We start from the raw sequence: 26,098 nt of genomic DNA, 5'->3' as shown, positions 1-26,098 counted from the left end.
ATGGGGATGCCCAGGTGGCAGCCCTACAGATCTCAATTATAGAGGCTTATGTGGCCCTTGTGGCCGAAGTAGCTGCACTTCTAGTGGAGTGGGCCTTGGCGATGGAGGCCCTAATCCGGTGGCCCATGGTTGTGGGCGTCACCTTGTGACCGAGAAAAACAGGTTAGAAAGACACAAGTAAGGCCTCTGACTAGCGAAAAAATGCTGGGTGTGTTTGAAATACACTCTCAAGGCGCACCACACATCAAGGGAATGCCACTGTCTCTCCCTCTCTCGAGAGGAATTGGGCCAGAGGTTAGGAAGTATGAGCTCCTGAGCTCTGTGAAAAGCTGGATTTGTTTTAGGGAGGAAGGTGGGTTTGGGGCGGAGGACGACTCTATCAGAGTGAAAAAACACAAAGGTCCTGCCTAAAGGAAAAGGGCTGCCATCTCCGAGATCCAATGAGCGGATGTGATGGCCACAAGAAAAACGTTCTAGAGGAACTGTAAGGGAGCCTCCCTAGTGGGTTCGAAGGGGGGCTTGGTAAGGGCGACTAGGACCTTGTTGAGGTCCCAGGTCGGAAAACGGTGTGTGATCGGGAGGCGGAGATTGGAAGCTCCCTTGAGGAAAGCCCAGATAAGGGGGTGATGGGAAATGGGACCCCCAAAGTCCGAAGAGGCGACCGCTGCGAGGGCAGTGGTCTGACGCCTTAGGGCACTGGTAGGCAGTCCCTTGTTAAGGCCCTCCTGAAGGATTCCAGGATCTGAGCGATGGAGAGAAAAAGGGTTAATTTGGAACTTGAGGGCCCAGGCATGGAAGGCGACCCACGTAGCGTTGTATATACGGGTGTCTATAACCTGGCTGGAACGGTCTGCGCTTTTTAGAGGTTCTGCTTGACCCCCAGACGGCTGGTTGGGGCCAAGGGGGAGTTCGGGTGTAGTGGAGAGTCCCGGGACAGGGGGCTCCTGTTTGGGGGGGTTCTCCAAGGAGGAACCACCAAAAGATTGCGGGAGATCGCGAACCAAGGGCGACTGGCCCTGAGGATGATAGAGAGGGGGAGAGAGGCATAAGGGAGCCCCTGGGGTCCAAGGGCAACAGAAGGCATTGGATTCCCCGCCCCTTGGAGGGGTATCTGGGGAAGAATCTCGGTGGTTGGGCGTTAAGAGAGGGTGCGCAGGGACCCACCGTGGGGATCTCGAAGATTGAGACTGCCTCCTTAAGAAGGGAGGGGTGGAGGGGCCCTTCTGCTTGGGCCAGAGTGACCCCGCAGAACCAAGCTGCTTAGGTGTGCAATGATCCCGATATGTGTCCTACCCTGATGGAGGCCAGAGTCAGTTCCGCCCAACGGCAAAGGCATTCGGCTTTCCTCATGAGCCTTGCTGACTGAGTGCCCTCTTGTCTGGAGATATGTATCTTGTGGTGGTGTTGTTTGTGAAGACCAGAACTAGAGATCCGCATACCTGGGGTAGAAAGCTGCGAAAGACCAGGTGCATAGCGAGGGTCTCCAGCTAATCTATGGAGCAGGGTAGATCTGTTGCCAACCATTTGCCCTGGGGCAAGATGAGGAGGGCAAGAGCGCCCCAGCCGGGTAGCCTTGCGTCCGTGATGACGGATAGCCTGTCGGGTACCCTGAGGTAGAGACCCTGGTTGATGGCTGGCCGGGTCCATCAAGGTAGGGACGTGAGGACTCTGACGGGAACTCTGACCCGAAGTCGCGAGTTGTTCCATTCTGAGCGTTGGTACGACGGCAGAAATCATTGTAGAGACCTGGTATGGAAAAAGAAAAAGGCCCAAGGGATAATGCAGATATATGAAATAAGCTTCCCCAACAGTGAAAGCAAGTCTGAAAAGGAAAATTGTTTTTGTCCACCTGACCTGTAAGAGTGGTGGATAGTGAGCCACCTGTCCGAAGACAGAGAAAACCGGTTCCCGGGCCGTGAGATCACTGCCCCCAAGGGAAGAGTTCAAATGGAGGGAAAAAAGGTGACTTTCGTCCACTGAGCATGAGCTCATGGTTTTGCAGGGTGTTAAGTGTCAGAGTAGTGACTGGCTGGGCGAGGGCCCTGAAATAGGAGAGGTTGAGGATGTCGTACAGGCAACCGTGAAGCCGAGCAGGGAAGGGTCACAAGTGGGCGGCAAGGCCGCCCAGGCCTCGGTTAACACCCTGGGAACGGAGGAAAGACTAAGGGAAGCGAAACATGAAGAAGAGGCAAGGTGCATTATCGGGAACGATGGAACGGCCTGCTTCCGGATCCCCGAGAGGGCTGCTTGGATGAGGTACCTCTTCCGGACCTGTCGGAGTCCGACCGTTCGAGAGGTCTGTAGGAAGAGGATTGGTAGTACCTGGGGGGGAAGGAGGAGAAACGAGAAGAACCTTGGCGAAAAGAGGGAGAGGCGCCTCTGGGGTCAGTCCTCCGAGAAAGAGAGGGGGGGTACTTGCGTTTGTTACGGGTCTCGGCCAGGAATGGATCGAGAGCCGGTCCAAAAAGTTTCCCCCCAGCAATGGGGGCTGAGGCTAGCTTAGCCTTGTTTTTGACGTCCGCTTGCCAGTGGCGGAGCCAGAGCAGGCAGCGAGCGGTAACCTGGGACGAAATGGCCCTGGTAGAAAATTTTGCAGCCTGGAAGGTGGCGTCCGCCGAAAACTCGGCCGCGGCCGTGAGCTTAGCGATGTCCTGCTGCGCTCTGAGGTTGGTTGCGGGAACATGCTGTTTGAGCTGTTGAAGCCACTTGATAGAGGACCTAATGAAAAAGGATGCGGCAGTGGAAGCTCTGACTGCCCAAGCGTCAGAGAGGTGAGCGCGGCTCAGGGCCAGCTCAGCTCATTTGTCCTCGGGCTTGAGTGCCTCGAGGGCATCGCTAGGAGTTGAGCGGGAAGCTAGACCTACAATAGGCTCGTCCACAGAAGGGGGATCGAGCAAGAGGGAGAACTGCGGGTCAAGGTTGAAAAACCGCTTGTCCTGAGCGTTAGGGGGGGAGGGGGCCCCGAGGAGGCTAGCTGCCTGGAGACCAGGTCAGAGAAGATAGGTGGAACAGGGATCACATCAGTTTCCACCACGGGCTGGGAAAAGATGGAGTCGAGAGGTTCCCCCAAGGCCGCTGGCTTGGGCAGAGTGGGGGGGGGGGGTCAGGCCAGAGGTATTCTTGGCCTTGAATAGAAGAGACCTAAACAGGTGCGGTTTAAACAGCCCCACAAATGCGGGCTGGTCCGGAGTGAGGCCCTCATCCTCAGACATGTCCCCCTCCAGTGGGTCTGTTGCCGAGAAGAGCTCGCTGCCCATGATAGACCCCAAATCGAGGTCCTCCTCGTCCCCAAAGAGGGCAGGTCCCCCGGGCTCCTGGGTCTCCATCTCCTCCATCCCCAAAGGCAAGGGCAAATCCCTGTGGGATGCTACCTGACCGTGCGAGACCGCTGATCCGGAGAGCGATCGAACAGATGGTGCTTGAGCCTCAGGGGCCACAGGCCGTGGGGCCGGTCCGGCCAGCTGCTGGAGCTCTTGCATTATCCCTTGCCAGATTGCCAGCTCCATCCATTGTTTCAGGTTCTCAGGGATATCCACCATAGGGGGTGGATGAAGCTCCTCCGTGCGCAGGCCTGCAGCAGTGGGAGTAAAGGTGGCCTCAGTGGCCTGTCTAGGCTGTGAGGAAGAGGAAGGAGCAGGGGAGGAGGGGAGAGGAGGATGGGTGGAGGTTGAGGGAGTGGGGGTGGAAGGAGCCAGGGGCACAGAGCTGCGGAGCCAACGGACCCTTATCTCGTGAGGATGACCTCGACAGAGTTCTTAAAAGGTACAAACTGAGATATGGGCAGTCCGAGGATCTGCCCAGTGAATCAGAGATAACGCAGCCTACAGCTAGGCCTCTAGCAATGGCGGACAGCCATGCGGCCACAAACAAGATGGCGGCGACTCCTGGACGCACCCAAGATGGCGGGCGTCATGCGGCGGCCAAAATGGAGGCCGCGAAAAAATTGGAGGCAAAACCCAGCGGCGGTAGTCTCCCAGGACGAAAATAGAAGGCCAGCAGGCTGCAAACCATTGGGAGAGGCAGGGAAGCGACTTTCCCTGGGCTAAAGGCGTTCGCGGGGGGGAAACGGCGAATAAAGAAAACAGGCAGGAAAATGGAGAAACGAAGCGGCCTGCATGGAGCGGCTTAGCGGCAGACGAGGGAGGGGGGGGGCAACGCTCGAAGCGTTAGATTCCACCCTTAGAAAAATCGGAAATGATTAATCCCCCCTATAAGAGAAGACTCCCAAGGAGTTCAAACCTCTAAATCCTTGCGCTGCTAATAAAGGGTCCAATTTAAGTGAAAAGAATGCTGAACGACCAGAGGTGAAGAGAAAACAGCCTGACTACCACGAGGCTGAGCTAAAAACTGGGGAGCGCCCAGAGGACCACGTGATGGTGAGAGGCGTTCCTCAATTTCAAGCTCAGCCTGTGAGAGCCGAGACTGGAGCACCTCCCAACCTGGACACTCGCAGCAGCTCTATGGAAAATGGATGGTTAATATGTCATGGGATATTCCTGAGAATTAAAAATAAATGGACATTTATTCAGTCATTTGTGCATAGATGAAAAAGTTAGCTATCAGAAAAACCTTGACAACTTTCTGCTTAAAATTATATTGTTGATTTACAGATCAATAAATTAGCTTTGAGGAAAGGAATGGAAGGAAGAGAGGGTCAAACCTCTGGATATAATAATAAACTGGATTCAAACTAGAAGTACGGTTCTATGACTACTTTTTTAATGTGATTCATAGGTTACTGACTCATCAGTTACTATTACTGTTCTTAAAGATGTACCATGCCAGAAGACACTGAAAACTAAAAATACTGCAGTTTGATTTTAATTTTTTAAAAACAATCATTGACTGGGAGAAAAACGGGTCTAATTTCTTTTCTGTATATTTTTAAAACTCAATGTTTTTAAAATTTGGTATTAATCATACTGGAAGGCTTTAAGTATGTGTTATGGACTTTATTTCATTTCATGCTAAAATCAGTGAGATAAAGATTATGAATAATTTGCCTCAATCACTTTGATGAGACCCAAAACTCACTTTCTGCCTCCAATTGATTTGGGAAGTCTGAATTTGATAATTTTGTATTTGACCAACTTTTCTCCAACTGGTTAGATAAAGAATTTTTTAAACAATTCCTATTTATACTGAAAAGTGAATCTACTTGCAAAAATCTGTCTTCTCCCCATCCCTGCACTTTTAGGAAATTCTGTACTTTACCCATAATAAAATTTATTTCGACTAAGAACATGTTCAACAGAGTCCCCAACTCCCAGAACATGAACTGACACTGGGCCACAGTATGCCAGCAACTGGGCCATGTAAACCAGCAAAGCCCCATCTGTGGGATGCAGGCAGCACACAAAACCATGCCTCTTCCAGTCTGTGGAAAAAACTCCCTCAGGGGAACTAGTCCTTGGTACTCAAAAGGTAGGGGCTGCTGATGTATAGTCCATTGTACTAAAGGTTAAGATGTGTTTATAAATTTTGAACAATGATGTAATTGATCCTTATCACATATGACCCCCCCCCCAAGCACACAACATACTTATTTTAAAATATTTTAAAATTATACAGGATATGATGGTAAAATCACAAAGAACATATAATTTTTAATACATAAGATAATTAAAAGCTTACATTGAGCTAGTTAAGCACTATGAATTGTTTTGTCCGTGTTTGTGTGTGTGTGTGTGTGTGTGTGTGTGTGTGTGTGTGTGTGTAATTCTGTTTTGAATGTATCCTCTACATTTATCTTTAATACTTGTTATTAATCAGGAGGGTAGTATATAGCAGACTGACAGATTTTTCTCAATATGAAATATTAGTCTAACAAGCAGAACAATTTAATTATACACAGGTGGCATCAAGCATGTCAAAGAAAGTAATTTTTTCTCCATCCAGCCTTTCTTCTTCTTTGATTGTTTTGGAAGTCTCTACATGAAAAGAGTCTAACTACTCTTAGACAAGTAGATTTAGACAAATAGATTGGGGGAAAAGTGGAAAAAATATAGTGTTGAAATAGCCTGTCTTTAAGGAGCTATATTAAATTGCCAGCTGAAAAATATAAGGACACCTGCAACTTTCAAAGAAACATGATGAATATTCTATAGCATATATTTTATGTCTCTTTATTAAATATGGGCAGCTATAGGCAATTACTTTCATTAACATATATTTCAAACAAACAGTGGTAAGGCTAAAGAGGATCAACAGCTCATATAATTTTAATTATAATTACATGGTCAACAGCTCATATAAACTAAAGAGTTCTCTAAAGTAGTGTGCCATTCTTCCTCTGATCATATCAAGGAGAAAAATGGCATTTGGGAACAAAGTCATTTCAATTTGATTATTCTTAATATGTTTAAGAGAGTTGTTTCTCATCAAAACCAAAAATGAACAACATTTAAGCTAGTTGCTGGAACATCCCTAGGTTTTTATATAAAAAAGGTTGAAAATTACTACATTAGAAAAATCAGCAATTCATTATTAGCTTTTTTTTTTTCATTAAAGCGAAGGTATTTTGCTTCTATATGTATGAGGAAAAATAACATTTCTGGTGTGTAGAGGTCCAAGTTTGAACATTATACTCATTCAATTTTTTCCAACATGGTACTACCATTATGATGGGCAAACTGAGCAATCAAAAGGCAGTGCTAAAATATATTTTAACATTTTGTACACATAGCTACTCTTTTTTGTCTTCAACCTTGCTACAAAGGAGACTGAAAACATTTGCTTTTATTTGCAACTAGCTGCAATTTGTCAATAATGCCCTACATGGGAATTGTGATTAATTTTAATGCTGATGTATTATTTCCCCAAGCCAAGATAAGGCATCACAAGCTGAAATGAGTCAAATTGAAGACTAAACATATCTTTCTTTTTCTTTTTTAGATTAACACAGATAACAATTTGTTGATTGAGGAGGAGTCAACAGTAGAAAAGAGATACAGAAAGGCATGAGGTGAATCTCATTAATTTTGCACTAAATCTAGTTAATCATATGTTCAAATTCAGCCAAAATCTCATGGTTCTTCTTGCATATCTTAAATAAATAAATGAATAATTAATATACCAGTGAACAATGCCTTGATGCTTAGCTGTCATAGAAAAGAAGTGATATCACTCATGCAAACACAATTAAAATGTTTTAATATGATTTGAAGAAACAAATCACATATAACAGTCTTGACCCAGCCATTGAATTTGCTTTGCTGATTAAAGCCAAATATTCATATAAAACATCACTTAGTATTTAACAGAGTAGCTAGTCAAATAATTCTGGGAATGATGGCAATCATCACTTTTGGAATTATCTTTTGATTGCATTGGATTAATTGAAACTTTAGTTTGATCCCACAAGGAGGGTCACAGAAATATCCCTCACACATTTTCATACAAGATCATTTGTTTTTAATGCAATGTGAATGGATAATTTTGCTTTATAATGTGGATGTATGGGACCATATTTACATTTTCCATTTGTTTTCATTATATCTTGTAACTTCTGACATAACCAAAGAATGATAACTAGGATAATCATTAAATGCTATGTTTTTTGCATGTTTATGCTTGTCCTTCATCTGGACATTCCATGGAGGAGAGGAGGAGGAGGACGAGGAATGACTTGGAATCAGAGAAGAGAAATATGGCTCTGAACCACGTTTATGACAGAGTACAGTAAAGAATATAAAAATATGTCTCTTGTTTATTTTCCACCTAGATTCTAGCAATCTACTAGTGTGCTTTTCAGTTCCAGTCTTTGAAATGTTAGGGACTTTGCAAAAGTATAAAAGTTCTCTCTTTTTCTAGGCAATCCTTGACTTACAATAATTTGTTTAATGACCATTCATTAAAAATATACAAAATATGTGTGTGTGTATATGTGTGTGTGCATGTGTGTGTGTAATTCTCTACATACATACATACATACGTTTGTTTAATAACCATTCAAAGTTACAATGGCACTGAAAAGCAAAAACTGGACTCATTACAGTTTCAATTCCTATTCCCTTACATCTCTTTGAGTGCACTTCCTCTGTCTAATTAAATCTAAAACCAGGCTGTGGAATCATAATCAAAGTTCTCCCTGTTCTAATAATGCTACCATTTTATTTAAAGGAATGAATAAAATAAACATGCGGTCCATATTTACTCATATCTCTTGCTATTCATGCTCTTTTTCTGGATGCGTTAGTACTGCTCCTCTTTCAGTGATACCATTTTATGCTGTCCTGCCTATTTTTCCAGAACTGTGATCCTTTGTACATGATCCGATTAACCATCTCAAAGTGAACTCACATTTGGATTGCTACATTGCAGCTGGTAATAATTTAATAACCTATTATTTTGCTCCTTCTCCACTGCTAAGCCAAGAGGGACTGTCTGATGGCTTTCATTTCAGAAACCACTCAACCTTTACCCTTAAATTTGTCCTTCTATCTGTGACCTTTTATGTATTAATTTTTCTTGTGATTTTTCTTACACTGAAAATACCACCCCCATCTATGTAAGGTGCTGGTCTATTATTCATTTTCTATGCTACACAATAAGATGCCCAAGCCATCTTATTCTTTGTTAATCTCTTTCTTTGAATAATATATATATATATATATATATATATATATATATATATATATATATATATATATATATATATATATATTTTCTTAAATCTTAACTGAGTGCCAATATGCTAAAATATGAGGGATGTGAATTTTCCCCAGTTCCATCTGTTTTTATGAAAAGCGATTCTTATATTACCAGACCTTTCACGATTAATAATTCGACATATTTGTGCAGATATGTGTTTCTATTCGAAGAACTATGCGGATATACAGTCAAGTGAAAGAGATAAATTGAATTACTGTTTTTATTTTAAATGTAGTATAGAATATTCTGAAATAACTTTTATATATGCTTATGTTGCAAGAATAAGAAAGCAATTATTGCATGCACAGTTAGCTAAATATGGCATTTTCCCAAAATATGGTTTTACAACCATAAAGGTTGGATCTTTTTGCCTGCTCATCTCAAAAATATAATTGCATACCTCTTCTTAATTTCAATTCTGCTTCTTAAATATGAGAGAACAGGTCTCCTCCAAAATATGTGGCTCATAACAACAAATGAAACAGCTGCATATCTTTTTATTCTTATTTCCCAGGAATGAATTTGTTAGGAATAACATAGGTTATCTAACGTAGTTTGGGTAAAATAATATATATAAACTATGATAGTAAGTTTAAGTGTGTGTCACTTTAAACTGCAAAGCATGTAATTTTGGGTGCGGTGTTGAACCGCCATAAGAGGGAGCAAGAGAACCTGACGATTGCTGAGGATTGACTGGTTTGATGGATTGATGGTTTGTTAACTGCATGTTTTCCCTACTGCTGAGTTGCTGAAGGAAGAGAGGAGTTTTGACTTCTTCATATCTCTACTGCAAGCAGATATATTCCTGGACTGATATTTGTAAGTTTACTGACCTCTCTTTTTCGACACTGGAATTTGCAACTGAACAATCCCTGGATGGACTGAACTAGTGAATGATATATGGACTGTTTGACTATGCTATAACTCTTACTGGAATAAACTATTTAACTAGCACTGTGTATCTGTTTTACTGAGTGTAAGCTACAAAAACGTTTATCTCACATATTTTGCCTGCCTGCCTGACTGCCGTGCAGATTCTGCTAGGGTGTATCCCTAACAGAATTAATTAATGTGCCTGTACATATAAAATGTATTTATAGGTCAGTGCATATCTCTATTGATCTTTCTGTGTATCATCTATCTATCTAATTCATTTCTCTATTTATCATATGTATGTCTCTTTCTCCAAGCTTTTAATTTTCCTCTAATGCAAACTCTATCAAGTATACACAGAATTTGAATGAGTGAATATAATTTATATATCCAGTGAATATAATTTTTAGCTCTACTCTATTTGACAAATAACAAATGTCAATTATTTATTTGCCATATAATAGATAAGTACTTGAAAACTGAATCATTATAAGATATTCACAGAAAGGCATAGAAAAATGAGTCAGAAGGACTTAAAATTCATGAAAGGCAATCTGCTATCTAAAGGACTTCTATATTATGGTAAGGTGATTTGTCCTTGTATAAAAGCGAGAACTTGGATTCTTCACTGCAAAAAGATAACCACAATCAGATGCAACATCACATGCTACGCATGTAACTACACTGGTAAGTAAGTGTGAGAGGTCATATCTGTAATATTTATTGACCAAAAAAAAAAAGTGCCCAAGAATGTATTTAGTAACACAAAAATCTAGGCTTTACAGAATAGAAGTAATCCGGTAGATTATTTAACCATAGAAAAAAAGAAATCAAATAATATTTTATTATATTTCAGGGAATACTTATCATTCCTTGTGAAGAAGACAATAGCAATACCAGTGGATTATGAATTCTACTAGACATACAGAGATTTAAATAAGCTTCAGCTACTTCTTTATGCTCACTTCAAGAAGAAATATGCTGTAGGAATACTAAAATTCGTCTGAATGACTCAACTGTTTCCTGATATAGGTGGTAGTAGGTTGACATGGGTAGAAATTGAATGAGTTCCAAGTGAGTTTAGAACAAAAAAGCAATGCTTATTCTGAATCATAGCTATAATTGTCAACTCTTAATGCCCATGGAAAGAACTCAATCTATGTAAATAAAATGAAAACTAATAGTTATTACAAGAAATAAAAATATTGGGAGGAATAGATGAATGAATTTGAGCTCAAGGAATCATGTAGATATGATAGAGTAAAACAAGGAAGCCCCTCAGACTAGATTTGGAGATCAGCTACCAGAAATTGGAATCAAACGAAGTCAAAAACAAAAGCTACAAAAGATAAGAACTACTATATGTATTACATGCTCCTTTCTATTATCACCTTTCATTGACTGTTATGTAATTCATTATATTGCAGTTGTTATCTTTCATAGCTGCCGTTTTGGACTTTGTTTATTCAATGAATTGCTTTCCTGTGACCTGTTCCATGACATTCCTATGGTAGCTGATACCCAGACCTAGGTCAGTTGCTATGAGTTGTCCCATTCCGAACATGCTCTACTGACAAAGAATAAAAACAAAATGTTAGGAATATAAGTCACCTAACAGGTATTTGGGTTAGAAATATATAAACCAGGATAAACATTTTAGTACTATATCTTTAAGGGAATGCAAGAGCATGCAATTGGGTGTGGTTTCTCAAACAGCCATAAGATGGAACCAGAAACCTAGGTTGTTTAGTCTTAGTCTGAGAAGAGGGTGTGTCTGAGTGAATATCTCTGTTTCCTTCTGTTGGAAATATTGCCATTCCTCCATTTTTCCTAATTGACTGCTATCTCTGGATTTAATGTAAGTCTGATACTGAAATGTTTTTTCACACTGGACTTTGATATTTGGATTATCCCTGGATTGAAAAACTGACTGATTTACCCATGAATGACTTTTGGACTGCTTATCTTGAACTTTGCTTAAACTGTCTGGAAGTAAAAACCTACATTTACTGTACAGTGTATCTGTGTGCTCTGTGTGTATTATTCAAACACTCCTCTCAAATACGTCTCCCTGTATGCACTCATTCTCCTAATGGGGAATTACCTCAACACTGGTTATGGGCCCAGGCCATACCAGGCTCAGATAACTGAGAGTTAGTGTGAATGCACAGTACTGTATACAGACAGCTGTTTACTGTTTAATTGTGGTTTACTATCCTGGTAAAGATGGCACAAGTTACTTCAACATGTCAATCACTGATAAGCCGGTTGGATGGAACAAACTATGTTTCCTGGTCTATGAAATACAGTCTACTTCTGCGTAGAGAAGGTCTATGGAATATAGTTCAAGATCCACCAGATGTAAATGCTTGGGATCCAGAAAATGAGGATGATGCCAAGAAGCTTGCTGACTTTATCCAGAACAACAAACGAGCTCTTTGTATAATTGGACTAACACTGAGTGACCAGCAGCTAATCCATATTCGTGGAGAAGAGTCTGCTTCTAGGTGTTGGGAGAATTTGAAGAGGATTTATGTTCATGACAGTGTAGGTGTACATATACATCTTACACGTAAACTGTTTAGAGCACATCTTCTGAAAGGTGGAGATATGTTAGCTCATTTAAACTTCATGAAAAGAACTTTTCAAGAGCTACATGAAAAAGAACTGATGTTTTCAGAGCTGCATGAAGTTTACATCATTCTTTCCTCATTGGATGAAAGTTATGATGATTATGTATCTTCACTGGAAATCCTGCCCAGAGATAAACTGACATTAACTGACATAACTGGAAGGTTGTTAGAAGAAGCAAGAAGACGGCTGGATAGAGACCAACTGAGGAAGAAACAACCACAAGAAGAGGATTTATCTTCAACTGCCTATACTGTTAGGAAATGTTTTTTCTTGTGGGGCTAGGGGACATATAGCTAGATTCTGTAAGAAGGGAAAACAACAGAATACTGGCAAACACCAGAAAGCCAAGAAGAATGTTAGTGTAGCTATGTCTAGTAATTCAACTGTAAACCATGATTTGTGGGTTGTTGATAGTGGAGCATCACAATGCATTACTAAAGATAGAAACAGGTTTGTAAAGTTGTCCACGAGTAAACAACATGTATCATTGGCAAATGGATGGAAGATGAATGCATCAGGTCAAGGTACTGCATATTGTTCTTGTATAAATGAACATTTAACTATGTTATATGTACCTAAACTGAAATTTAATTTGCTATCAGTAAGGACTTTAGTTAATATTTGTTATGTAGTAACCTTTAGGGGAGATAACTGTATAATAGAGAAAGAGGGTAAAAGTGTTACTGCTACATTAGAAAATGATTTATATGTGATACATGATGACCAGTTGAAGATGGCTAACTCAGTTTATAACAATGTTAAGCCACATGATGAATGTATACATTTACTACATAGATGTCTAGGGCACATTAATTTCAAAATGCTCAAACAAACTGTTGAATTGTCAGAGGGAGTAAAATTGAAACTCTGTAGCAAGTATTTACACTGTAATGCTTGTAGTCAAGAAAAAAGTAAGGTTACTCCAGCAAACAGACTAAATGGGTTTAAGACCAAAGAACCTTTAGAGGTTGTTTTTGCTGACATAATTGGTCCTAAGAAACCAAGTTTAGGAGGTGCCTGTTATATTTTGAGTATTATGGACCATTACTCATGATATTGTTTCTGCTATCTTATGAAAAACAAAATAGAAACATTCCAACATTTCTTTAACTGGCTAAAGTTTGCTGAGAGAAAAATGAAAAGTAAAGTAATTACTTTAGTAACTGATAATGGGACTGAATTTGTTAACAAAAGATTCCAAACTATGCTAAAATTGGCTGGTGTTGAGCATAAACGTTCTGCACCTTACAGACCACAACATAACTCATTTGTAGAACAAAGAGGGCAAACATTACAAGCCATGGCTCGCACTATGTTATCTGATTCAGGTTTACCTGAAACACTGTGGGGTGAAGCCATAATATGTGGTAACCATGTTTTGAACAATGTAGTTAATACAATAACTGGAAAATTGCCATTCATTCGTTGGAATGGCAGAAAGCCAAAGTTAAGTTACCTACACACATTTGGAGCTCCAGCATGGGTGTATATTCCCTCACAAGTAAGACTGAAAGGGCAACATAGAGCTAAGAAGTTATTTTTTGTGGGTTATGAGGCCAACCATAGATCATTTAGATTTGGGGATCAAGGCACAGCTCATGTTTATTGTAGTGCTAGTGCAAAATTTCTAGAGCACGTTGGGTGGGATAAACTGGAACAGGAATCCAGCAATGATATTATTATTGACACCCAAATAGTCCCTAAAGATGATATCAGTAAACAACAAATAGCCATTAAAGAGGAAGAACAGGAGGAAGTAGGAGAACAGGCATAGGAGGGGGTAGAAGAACAGGAGCAGGTGGCACAGGAAAGTCCACCAGTAAGCCCTGTATTACCAAGACGTTCAACCCGAGTAACACAACCACCTGATAGATATCAGGCTAGTGTTGTATGCCAAGTGAACAGAGTTCCAAGTAACTATAGAGAACTAAAACTGTATCCTGCTAAGGATCAGGCTGCTTGGCAGAAAGCAATGGATAAGGAACTAGAATCTTTAAAAAGACTGGAGGTATACAAAAATGTTAAGTTACCACCAGGTAAACATGCCATAGGATGTAAATGGATTTATAAACTGAAGACAGGTGTTGATGGGACTGTTACCCATAAAGCCAGGTTAGTATCACAAGGGTTTAATCAGACTTCTATGATGAAGTGTTTGCACCTAGTCTGAAGGCTACTACATTAAGGGCAGCATTGCCAGTGTGGGCAGCTAAGGAGAAATATATTGTAAATCATTTGAATGTAGAGACAGCTTATCTGCATGCACTGTTGCAACACACTATATATTTAAAGAAAGTGGAACCAATGTATAGTTAAAGAATTAACTAAAATAGGTTTTGTAGCTGGCATGGCTGATCCATGTTTGTTTAAAAAGGAAAGTAATGGTATAGCGTCATTATTGTTATTATTTACTGATGACATAGTATTAATCACCAAAACTGAACAAGAAACTACTGAGATAATTTCACTATTGGAAAAGAAATTTAAGATAAAACAATTAGGAGAAATCAAACAATATCTTAGTTAAAAGATAGATAGAACTAGGGGAGGATACAAGATCTCACAAGCTGATAAAATTAACCAATTACTAAAAAGTTTTAAAATGGAACTTTGTAAACTGGCTAGAACACCAATGAGCCAGGAGTTTAGCCATAGTGATGTTCAAAGTCCTGTTTTTGATAAGAACATTTATCAATCCTTGATTGGTAGTTTGTCTTATCTCAGTAATTGGTCAAGGCCAGATATCGCATACAGTGTTAATCAATTAGCGAGATTTAACACTGAGTCAACTGAAAGGCACTGGCAAGCTGCTAAATATGTTAAGATATCTAAAACAAACAATGCACTATGCATTGTATTTGTAGCCAAAAGATGAGCTGAATTTGACTGCATATGCTGATGCAAGTTTTGCTACAGACATAAATACATGAAAATCTACATCGGGCACTGCTGTATTATTGGGAAAAGTATTGATTGGATGGAGATCTATTAGACAGAAACATCTAAGTTTGTCAACGATGGAGGCTGAATTATCATGTTTGTCTTTATTTTGTACAGATTTAGTTTTGTATAAACAATTATTGATTGATATGGGGATTGATGTAAAAGATCCTATTGTGGTTTACGAAGATAATCAATCAGCAATATAGATGGCTTTAAATATTACTGTTAAAATAAGAACTAAACACACAGATTTAAGATATTTAAATGTGAGACAATGTGTGCAAAGTAAGATGATTAAGCTAGAATACTGTATGTCAGAAAACAATATAGCAGATCATTTTACAAAGGCCCAAGGCTCTATAAAGCATAAGGCGTGCTGTGAAGATTATGGACTTAGAATGTAAGTTTGTATATATTATCCTACCCAAAAGGGGGGAATGTTAGGAATATAAGTCACCTAACAGGTATTTGGGTTAGAAATATATAAACCAGGATAAACATTTTCAGACTATATCTTTAAGGGAATGCAAGAGCATGCAATTAGGTGTGGTTTCTCAAACAGCCATAAGATGGAGCCAGAAATCTAGGTTGTTTAGTCTTAGTCTCAGAAGAGGGTGTGTCTGAGTGAATATCTCTGTTTCCTTCTGTTGGAAATATTGCCATTCCTCCATTTTTCCTAATTGACTGCTATCTCTGGATTTAATGTAAGTCTGATACTGAAATGTTTTTTCACACTGGACTTTAATATTTGGATTATCCCTGGATTGAAAAACTGACTGATTTACCCATGAATGACTTTTGGACTGCTTATCTTGAACTTTGCTTAAACTGTCTGGAAGTAAAAACCTACATTTACTGTACAGTGTATCTGTGTGCTCTGTGTGTATTATTCAAACACTCCTCTCAAATACATGTATGCACTCATTCTCCTAACGGGGAATTACCTCAACACAAAAGCTGTACAAATCTCTCTTGGGAGACTCCTAATTTATGCACACAATCATATTCTATGGATCACAATTGTCTTCTGCAACACATAAGCATTACCAACATTGCATAGATCAAGTATGTTCATATACATATAGTACTCAAGCAATATGGAATAATTGTTTTATTAATTACATCCTATTTTTTGTAAATTAACAAAGACACTCTGTATATTTCCTTGAGCATTTCACTATTCAGCAACATTCTGAATCTCTCCTGAAAAATGTATGACTATATCCACCAACAAATTCCTCCCTTTCTCTTAGCTTCTGATTTACTAGCAAGCCTCAGTTGGGTTAAATAAATCACAACGAAGGTGACCTGCATGTGTGTCCTAATGCAAAGCTTGATAAAGAAAAATAATGAGAGAATTATACACAGAGGAATTTGCAACAGGTCAGGGTTATGTGTAACCCTGGTGCATGCCTTAGAATATTGCTCTGAAAACCTGTGATTCTCTAATGAATGCAAAGAAGCCCTTCATTTGCCAGGTCAATGTGGAAAGAGTTCCATATTTGAAAAACAATTCATAAAGTTCAAAATAGTGAAATGCTTCCTTTTTGTATCTCAAGGCGGGGTGTGAGCAATTTCATGAACATTAGTGAAATGAATAGATACACACTGTTAGCTGTATAGGTCAAATTAAGAGACCTGTAACAGTTTTGTTGCAGAGGATTTTTCACAACAAGCCAAATAAGGTAATTCCAGAGGAGGTAGTATTTATCTATCACTCTAAACCCACACTGATACAGTTTAATCTTTGATTTAGTAGATTGTGCTGAGGACAGTGTATACTATCATATACTTTGCTTTGGAAGATGGATGAATAGAATGCACATTTTTGTAACTTAGTTATAGAATAAGACTTGGCTGTAATGTGCCTCAATGCTTCATTCCGCAAAAGGCATAAAATACAGCTATCAAAGGAAAAAAATAAGTATAATATTGGAAAGCAACAGAAGAGGGGAATATAGAAGAGAGTCATAGAGGTAGAGAGACAAGGGGGTAAAAAGGGGAGAGAGAAAAAGAGAGGGAAGAAGAAAAGGAAAAGACAGAAAAGGACAGAAACAAGATATAGAGAAACAGGGCCTATTTAGAGATAATGGGTAAAAATTTAACTGAAAAAGGGATTCTGTAAAGGTACATAAGAATTGTATTGTTATATTAGTAATAGAAATAATTTTAGAAAATTGGAAACAATGTATGATTAAAATGAGGGATAAAATAGTTACTGTAATCTAGTGAAATGTTTGTTAATAAAATAAATGAAATAAAATAAATGAGAAAATTGAATTAGGAAGGGACGGGAACATTTTAATTAGTTAATGTTTTATAAAATATAAGTGAAGCGGGGTGGGGATGGGGATTAATATAGTATGTATTTTAAGAATGTTCCAAGCAGAATCTGAATGGAAGTTATGTATTATATTGAATGTTATAACTCTAAGGTATATATTGAAGCTTAAATAAGAGTTAAATGGATAACATTAAAAGATATAAAGGTGTCATACTCCAATCAGCAACTACAGGATAAACTTTGTTTAATGAGAGAAGATAATATGAAATTGAAACAGGACAGACAAAAAGTATAAATATATAGTGATTTGAACTGGGATGAGATAATTACAATAAAATTGAGAAAATTAAAAGAGGGCAAAAGCTATGTAGAAGATGTAAAACAGTAATAAGATTTGGAATAGAACACAAAAAATGAGCATGAAATTGAATTTGTGTCTGTACAAAGAAATGTAACCCGGGATTATGCTACTTTCAAAAAAAGATGTTTTATTTGGTTGTTTGTTTTTTTTTGTGAAAACTCAAATAAAATTTACAAAAAAAAGAAAGAAAAAAAAAGGCAGAGAGCATTTGAGAATAAGGTGAAAAAATAATTTTAAAAATCACATATAAGCAAATAATCAGTTATTATTTAGAATGAGGACTAAATCAATGATTTGAATTCTCTCTTTCTCTCTTTTATTCACACAGAACAGATACCAGATTATATCAAAAATGTTACATAAGATCTCAAATTCTATAAGCACTATTTCATTTCTACAAAGCTCTTGTTGTTTAAAGATAAACAACATTCTTCCACTTTAACACCTTGGTTTTAAAATAAAGTCCTTTACATTCCTAGCTATTTAGATTGCAAGAGGCATTTTACAGAGAACAAAAGTTACTGCATAGATCAATGACAACTGAATCACATTCATACATCATTTACAGATTGTGTAACAATTCTATACAATAGGATAACTAACTCCCACATCTATTAAATCAATGAACTCATTTTGTTGAAAATCCATGGCTCAGGATGGGAAAAGATACCCAACTTTTTTTTTTCTCACAACACAAAGCAGAAAAGCAAACCAGTCTACTTTTGACAGATAGCAATACCGAGAAATAAGAAAGCAATCATCACTCGGAGGAGAATTTAGGAAAGCAAAACAAATTGTTTGCCACTTTAATGGGGATAATGAAAAGCAGTAAGCAATACCAAGCCCACCAAGTCTTTGGAGAAGGAATGAATCTCAGTTAAACTTTGCTACAAATGTGCAAAGATTATAAGTTTATAGTCTATATATCTATAGATAGATAGATAGATAGATAGATAGATAGATAGATAGATAGATAGATAGATAGATAGATAGATAGATAGATAGGAAGACAGACAGACAGACAGACAGATAGATATAGATATAGATATGTGCTCAGAGGACACTGTTCCACAATATCTCATACTGTCTGTTTTGGAGCACCACATCTATATTCCAAAGAGGAGAGCTTTCTCCATTTATGTAGAAGACTATTGCACCTGCCATGTTGATTCTCAATCCTTTTAAGGATTGACTAGGTATTATGAAGTAGATTTATCAGTGGTATTTGAAAACTGGCCTGGAATTCCCAAAATCTAGTCCAAGTTGCCTCAGAAGTAGTCTAATCTGATTTAATGCACAAATCTGAAGCAGTGTTTAGAAAAGAATGTACTTTAATTTAGAAAACAAAAGTGGTGCATTTTTCCTCCTGTTATAATAGGATGGAATTTCCAATTCTTTTTGTTAAAACTGGTGCAGGACTTTTCAATTTAAAGTTACATAATGTTAAGACTTATGGGGAGATTTTCTTCTATACATATATGTAATAGCAAAATTGTGGTTTTCTCTTAATAGATCAGCACCTTTCTACTGCTTAAGTCATTACGTTTGTTCAAACTGACTTCAATTTCTTTTTGTTTCTTGCTGTAAATGTTTGAGAGGTTATGGAACCCTCACTTTTCAGCAAGTTGGCTTGTTTCCATAAGCTGATTTTTTTTTTCAAAAATCAGATTTGCTATCATGTTCACTGACTGTATGAGAATACTTGTATTTAGCAGCATTGCAGAGCTTTGAAACAACACAGCATGATGAATCTCCTTTCAATCATAGCCTTTCTCCGGCTCTAAACAAAGGCAGGGAGGCTCTGTACAGATTCACAAACAAAACAATTTATGCTTTCTTTTACTGGCAAGGAATGACACTGAGACTTATTGTATATTCTCATTGGAGGAGGATGGGCAGATAGAGAATAGTACAAAGAGACAAATTTTCAAAAATACCCAGAATGACCTAATCATATCAGACAGGATTCTGGAGAGAAGCTGAATAATGGAGGTTCTGATTAGTAAGTAAAGGCTAAAATGATTTTGACACTTTTGCTGGTAATTAAGGTAGACTTTATTCTATCTAAAGTAAATCTAGTTGGTAAATATGGCCTGTACTGAGAGTTTGCAACAGGTAGAATGTTTGATAAAACTGGAAGATTCCTAGAGGACAAAACCTGGAAAAGAAGAATGTTGAAGAGGAATAGGATTATGAGGCACTGCTTCTCAATCATTGCAACTTTAAGATGTGTGGACTTTCAGAATTCTCCAGCCTGCATGCTGCTAATCCTAAATGGAGTTAAAAATAAATGGAAGAGAAATCAAAAGTTCATCTGCTGCAAGCTAATTAGCTCTTCATTCTGAGAATGGATAGTAAAATGCCAACTAACTTTGTTAAGACCTTTCCTTAGATGTCAAGTGATAAATAAGAGTAGGACTAAATTAGGAACTGAGGAGAAGAATGCATATATGTTAGGAACACACATAAATGTTAGGCTTTAGTCATATGGTATGAAGATTTGTGTACTTTGAATGTTTTTGAAAACAAATGCAGGTCTAGAGAAAAAAAATGGATAAAATGCAGAAAGGCTTTGCAATCACTAAAGAGTTAAAAAAAGTTAGACAGGAAAAATGAAAGTGATTGAATTGTTTTGGAATGTTCATGTTTCTGATGGTTTCTAAACAAAATGATTTTTTTAAAAATACAGAAAGTGGGGTGGTTTTGGCTGTTTTACTCAGAAAATGCCCCACAGAGAGAATTTTATGAAGATCCAGAATGGGAATCAGGTATGTGTAGATCTACCTGAATAGCATTTCTTTTTCACTTCATGTTAAATTCATGAAAACTTATTCAAAGTTATCCTTTTCTATATTGGGATATGGACTTTGGCTAAAACACACCCTACAAATCAGCCATTTGGGAAACTGTATTCTGATAACAACATACACTTTTTATTGATAAATATTTGAAACCTGCAAAAATGTCATTTTTTAAATATTTCCAAATAAAGACTCAATTCCCTTATTGTTAATGATTGAGATACCATTAATATAAATGAGTTTTGTTGAAAGGAGATGTAAAGAAGATAGAAAAGGAAATTCTACTCAGCAAGAAACAGGAATGGAGAGAAAGAAGAATAAAACAACTTGAAGTTACAAAAATATTAATCAATAATTCACAATCTGTTTAAAAAATATAATTCAGTCACTCCCTAGTAATCCCACAACAGCCTTTGCAATCTATCTCTCAGTGCCTCTGCTAAACAACATATAATGTTCTTTAATAATATAATACTCAATAAAGAATTGGGAATTCTTTTAAAATGACAAAGCCACACACTTATAAGTAACGAATTTAACTTCTTTTGCAGAGCTTCAGGGCTTCCAATTTCATGGTGACTGAAGATATAAATTATGAGATTTGTATTAATATGCTTTATTTCTTATAATAAGTTCAATATAACTTCCAATCTCATATTTCAGTTGTAGAATTATAGCATGAATAAATTTCTCTAAGTGGACTAACATACAGTATAAGATCTAGAGTGGTAAGAGATGGCAAGCGCAAACACAAAAGTTTTATAACTGTTTATTTATTTTTTAGTTCATTTGTTTTTTGCAATGGTAGAATCACTACTTATTGTTATAAATGAAGTCCATGTCTGTCCATTCAAGTCAGTCATAACTACTGGATTAGTTTCCTTGGCAAGATATACAAAGTTTCCTTTCTATGGCTAAGAGAGAACAGCTGGCCTCAGATTGATAGTTTCTTGATTTCTAGCCTATTGCCTTACAAAATTATCATTATTTTTTATAATGTCTTCAAAAATGCAACAGGAAAAAAATAGAATATTAATCCTGCCAAATATGTTCAGACAACATACCTCAGATGGAAGTTGTAATCTGCTGTCCATGCCTGACTTATAAACTGCTTCACAATGCTTTACAGCCTTCTCAAACAGTTTACAGAGTCAGCATATTGCCTTCAACAATCTGGTTCCTCATTTTACTGACTTTGGAAGGATGGAAGGCTGAATCAACTTTGAGACAGTGAGAATTGGACTGCCATACTATTGGCAGCTGGCAGTCAGCAAAAGTAGCCTACAATACTGCAATCTAAGCACTGCGCCACTGCGGCTCTTGGGAAAAACAGTACTAGGTTTATAAAAACTATTATCCGGCTAAAAGCCATTCTTTTTGTGGCAAAAAAGCTATTATCTAAACTTATTTCCTCTGGGTTCAGGTGGGGTTTATGATAGGAAAAAAAATAACAATAGCATTTAAACTTATATATTGCCCCATAGTACTTTACATCACTCTCTGAGTATGCAAATTGCCCCCAACAATCTAGGTCCTCATTTGTCTTATGTCAGAAGGCTGAGCCAACCTTGAGTCCTGTCAAGATCAAACTCCAGGCTATGAGCAGAGTTTGCCTGAAAAACTCCATTCTAACCTCTGCACCAGCCGGGCTTTTCCTAAAATGACCTTAGCAGAAGAAGAAATATGTGCCTCTCCTTGACCTCTCACTTTTGTCAACTTTGATATCCTCCTGGAATGGCTGTTTAAGCTTTGAGATAGACAATGTTGTCATATTATACCTATTATCAGAGAATAATCCTGCAGTAGTGTGCCTTAGTCTCTGGCAGTTATATGATGTGGTATCACAGGACAGAATTTTGTCCCCAGAGGATATAAAGTGGAAGAGTAGGTCATGGGCTGTAAACTAAATGCACCCTATGAAGTATTTTACAGCCCTTAGAATTGTCTCCTGGATTACAACTACTTTAAGCCCACTCTGCATTGTCTATAATACAAACTGTGGTTTATTAATGAATTGTGGTAGCAAACCATTAATATGTGAGTTGACACAGGCATTAATCATTTCAATGAATGAAGTTCTAAATATGCATTTTTGTACACTTATAGTGCACATACATTTTATACACTAATACATAAATTTTGTAAACACTTTTCTTGAGACATAATATTTTTTTCCTAAAGCAATGTATTTCCTAAAGCTAATATATTTTTCAATATTATTATCTACCACAGACAGTTTTTGTGTGCACTTATCTCTAAATTTTGCATTTATTTCATGCAATTTTATCTAATATGCATGTTTTAGTATACATTTATTTTCTGGAAAACTGCATTGCAAAACTCAGAAAAAAAATGAATATGGAAAGATAATTGTGCTTCAGGTCATATATTGTTTCATGAACTAGTACCAAACATGTTTACATTAAAATTCAACACAAGCAAGATTTTCTTCCATTCCTGTTAATCATAAACAAATTAAAGATTAATCTTTAGATAATAATATCTCCAGTAGCACTATAAAATTTCATTATGCCTATTTCAATCATTCTTTTTGTTATTTATATTTTTAATGTGAAAAATTGCTATGGAAGACTGCCAGTATAAATAGCTGGTTTATTATGTATTTTTGACTGTATTAAGAAAGATACTTTTACACATTTTTTTTAGCTTTAAAGAAATGTTTTTTTTTTTATCTGCCAAAGAAGCTGGGGAGTCATCCTTCATGGTTGGAAGACAGTTACTTAGCTAAGTCCTTCTTTTGAGTATCTGTACAGGAAAGCTATGAAATTCAGAAGGGCTGCACATCATTGAAAGTTGTTCAGTTTTTGAAACTTGAAACAAAAGCATTATTTTACAGACAGGATCAAATTCCCCAAATAGGAGAAAGAAGGATTTAGGAAGAAAATTTTTGTTAAGAAGACAGAAATATACTTGATAGGTGGGGTAGAACAACAGGAGGAACAGAGACAGCTGAGAATAGAAGAAGGGGTGAAAAACAGTTGATCAAATCCCTATGTGTCTTTGCCAACAGAAAAAGAGACAGCAAGAGCAATGGATAGAAGCATTTAAAATAAGAGTTCATTTCTAGAAAGAAAGGTTTTTCAAAAAGCTGGGGATCTATCTTATCTTTGCTGCAAAGAAATAAGCCTGTGGTCTTGTGATATAGACAGACTGAAATTTGTCTCAATGGGATTGTCCCAATTTTCTTTTGTTGGCAGCTATTCTGACATAGAACAGAACAAAACAGAATAGAATAGAATTCTTTATTGGCCAAGTATGACTGGACACATGGAATTTGTCTTGGTGCAAATGCTCTCAGTGTACATAAAAGAAAAGTTACATTCATAAAGAGTCAAGAATCATAAGGTACAACACTTAATGATAGTCATAGGGTACAATAAGCAATCAAATCATACTAGGAAACAGTCAGTATAAATTGTAAGGATACAAACGACAAAGTTAGTGTCATACAGTCATAAGTGGGAGCAGATGGGTGATAAGGAGTGATGAGAAGATTAATAGTAATAGTAATGCAGACTATGTAAATAGTTGGACAGTGTTGAGGGAATTATTTGTTTAGCAGAGTGATGGCATTCGGGGAAAAAAACTGTCCTTGTGTCTAGTTGTTCTGGTGTGCAGTGCTCTATAGCTAGAGCACACAGCACATGTCTAGTGATTTATTGAAGATGGGGGCCAATTGGTCAGCACAGACTTTTAAGCAAAAAGGAGTTATCTTGTCTGGCCCAGGTGCTTTTCCTGATTTTTGTCTGTGAAATAGATCTTGCACTTCTTTTTCTATGATCACCAGAGGTTGTGAACCCAGTGGGTTGGGATCAGTTGTAGGAGGCTTGGCTGTTGTTGGTGTGTTTGAGCTGGGGAAATAGGTGGCTATAGTTTCCTTTCAAACCTGCAGTAAAACACATTCAGGTCATCTGCTAGTTGTTGATTTCCTTCTGCCTGGGAAGGTTTGCTGTAGCCAGTGAAGTTTTAAAGAGTTTTCTACATGTTTGCTGGTTCATTTGTTGAGAACTAATTCCTTAACTTTTCAGAGTAGCTTCTTTTTGCTGCTCTGATCTCTCTTGTTAATATGTTTCTGGCCTGATTGTATAGCATTCTGTCACCTTTTCTGTAGACTTCCTCTTTAGAATGATGTAGCTGCTTAAGTTTAGCTGTGAACCAAGGTTTATTGTTACTGTATATTCGCAGGTTCCTTGTTGGTACACATAAGTCTTTGCAGAAGCTGAGATATGATGTTATGGTATTTGTGAGCTCGTCTAGGTCTGCAGAGGTATCTTCAAAAACATTCCAATCAGTGAATCAAGGCAAGCCTGGAACTTCAGCTTTGCCTTATCAGCTTTGCCTTATACTCACTGATTTAATTGTTGGTTTCATGGTTTCATGGCACCTGTAGGCAGGTGCAAGGTGAATCATGCAGTGATAGCTAGGAAGGTTAGCAAGAATATAGTCTGTTTGTCCTCACCCCAAACAAGAAAGTCCTATGCCTACAGCAATCATGTTAAAAAATGTGAAATGAACATATGACCATTCATATGTCAGCTATGTATATGTAAAAGCATGCAAGTCTATGGATATGATGCATATTCTCTTCTGCAAGAGAAGAAGGTTGAAAGTAATGATTTTCATATTAAAGCAAGATTATTTCAGAAAACATGCAGACAAATGGTTTAATCTAATTCAGAGGCCACTATCCTTAGAAGTACCTAGAAAAGTACAGATAACAGATAATCAGAGTTGGAAAGGACCTTGTAGGTCATCCAGTCCAAACTCTCGCCCAAGCAGCAGACCCTATATCATTTCTGACAAATGGCAGTCCAATCTCTTCTTGAAAGTCTCAAGTGATGATGCTCCCACAAGTTCCGAGGGCAAGCTGTTCCATTGGTTGATTGTTCTCACTGTCAGAAAGTTTCTCCTTATTTCCAGGTTAGATCTCTCCTTGTTCAGTTTCCATCCATTATTCCCTGTCTGGCCTACAGGAGCTTGAGAAAATAGCTTGACCCCTTCCTCTCTGTGGCAGCCCCTCAAATATTGGAACACTACTATCATGTATCCCCTGATCCTTCTTTTCACTAGATAAGTCATGCCCAGTTCCTGTAACCGTTCTTCATATGTTTTAGTCTCCAGTTCCCTAATCATCCTTGTTGCTCTTCTCTGTACTTTTTCTAGAGTCTCAACATCTTTTTTGTAATGTGGTGACCACAAGTGGATGCAGTACTCTAGGTGTGGTTTTACTGAGACTTTATAAAGTGGTATTACTACCTCACTTGAGCTTGATTGTATCCCTCTATTAATGCAATTTAGGATTGCATTAGCTTTTTGGATGCTGCTGCACATTGTTGTCTCATATTTAGCTGGTTGTCCATTAAGACTCCAAGATCCCTCTCACAGTTACTGCTATTGAGCCTGGTTTCACCCAGTCTATATGTGTACTTTTATTTTTTTTTGCCTAAGTGTAGGTCTTTACTTTTCTCTACATTGAATTTCATTTTGTTAGATATGCCCAGTGTTCTAGTCTGTCAAGATCCATCTGGA

At 38.0% G+C, this 26,098-nt stretch overlaps 1 protein-coding gene across 2 annotated transcripts in view; it reads right to left on the bottom strand.

Annotated features, from left to right (window-relative positions):
- BRINP3 (BMP/retinoic acid inducible neural specific 3) overlaps positions 1-26,098 on the bottom strand; it is a 307,089-nt gene that overhangs the window by 69,879 nt on the left and 211,112 nt on the right. The gene's annotated exons all lie outside the window — the stretch shown is intronic.

Source organism: Pseudonaja textilis, chromosome 3, assembly GCF_049901715.1.
Source record: "Pseudonaja textilis isolate UNSWEBS1 chromosome 3, rPseTex1.2, whole genome shotgun sequence".
Lineage (NCBI taxonomy): Eukaryota > Metazoa > Chordata > Lepidosauria > Squamata > Elapidae > Pseudonaja > Pseudonaja textilis.
This window is presented reverse-complemented; position numbering and strand designations above follow the sequence as displayed.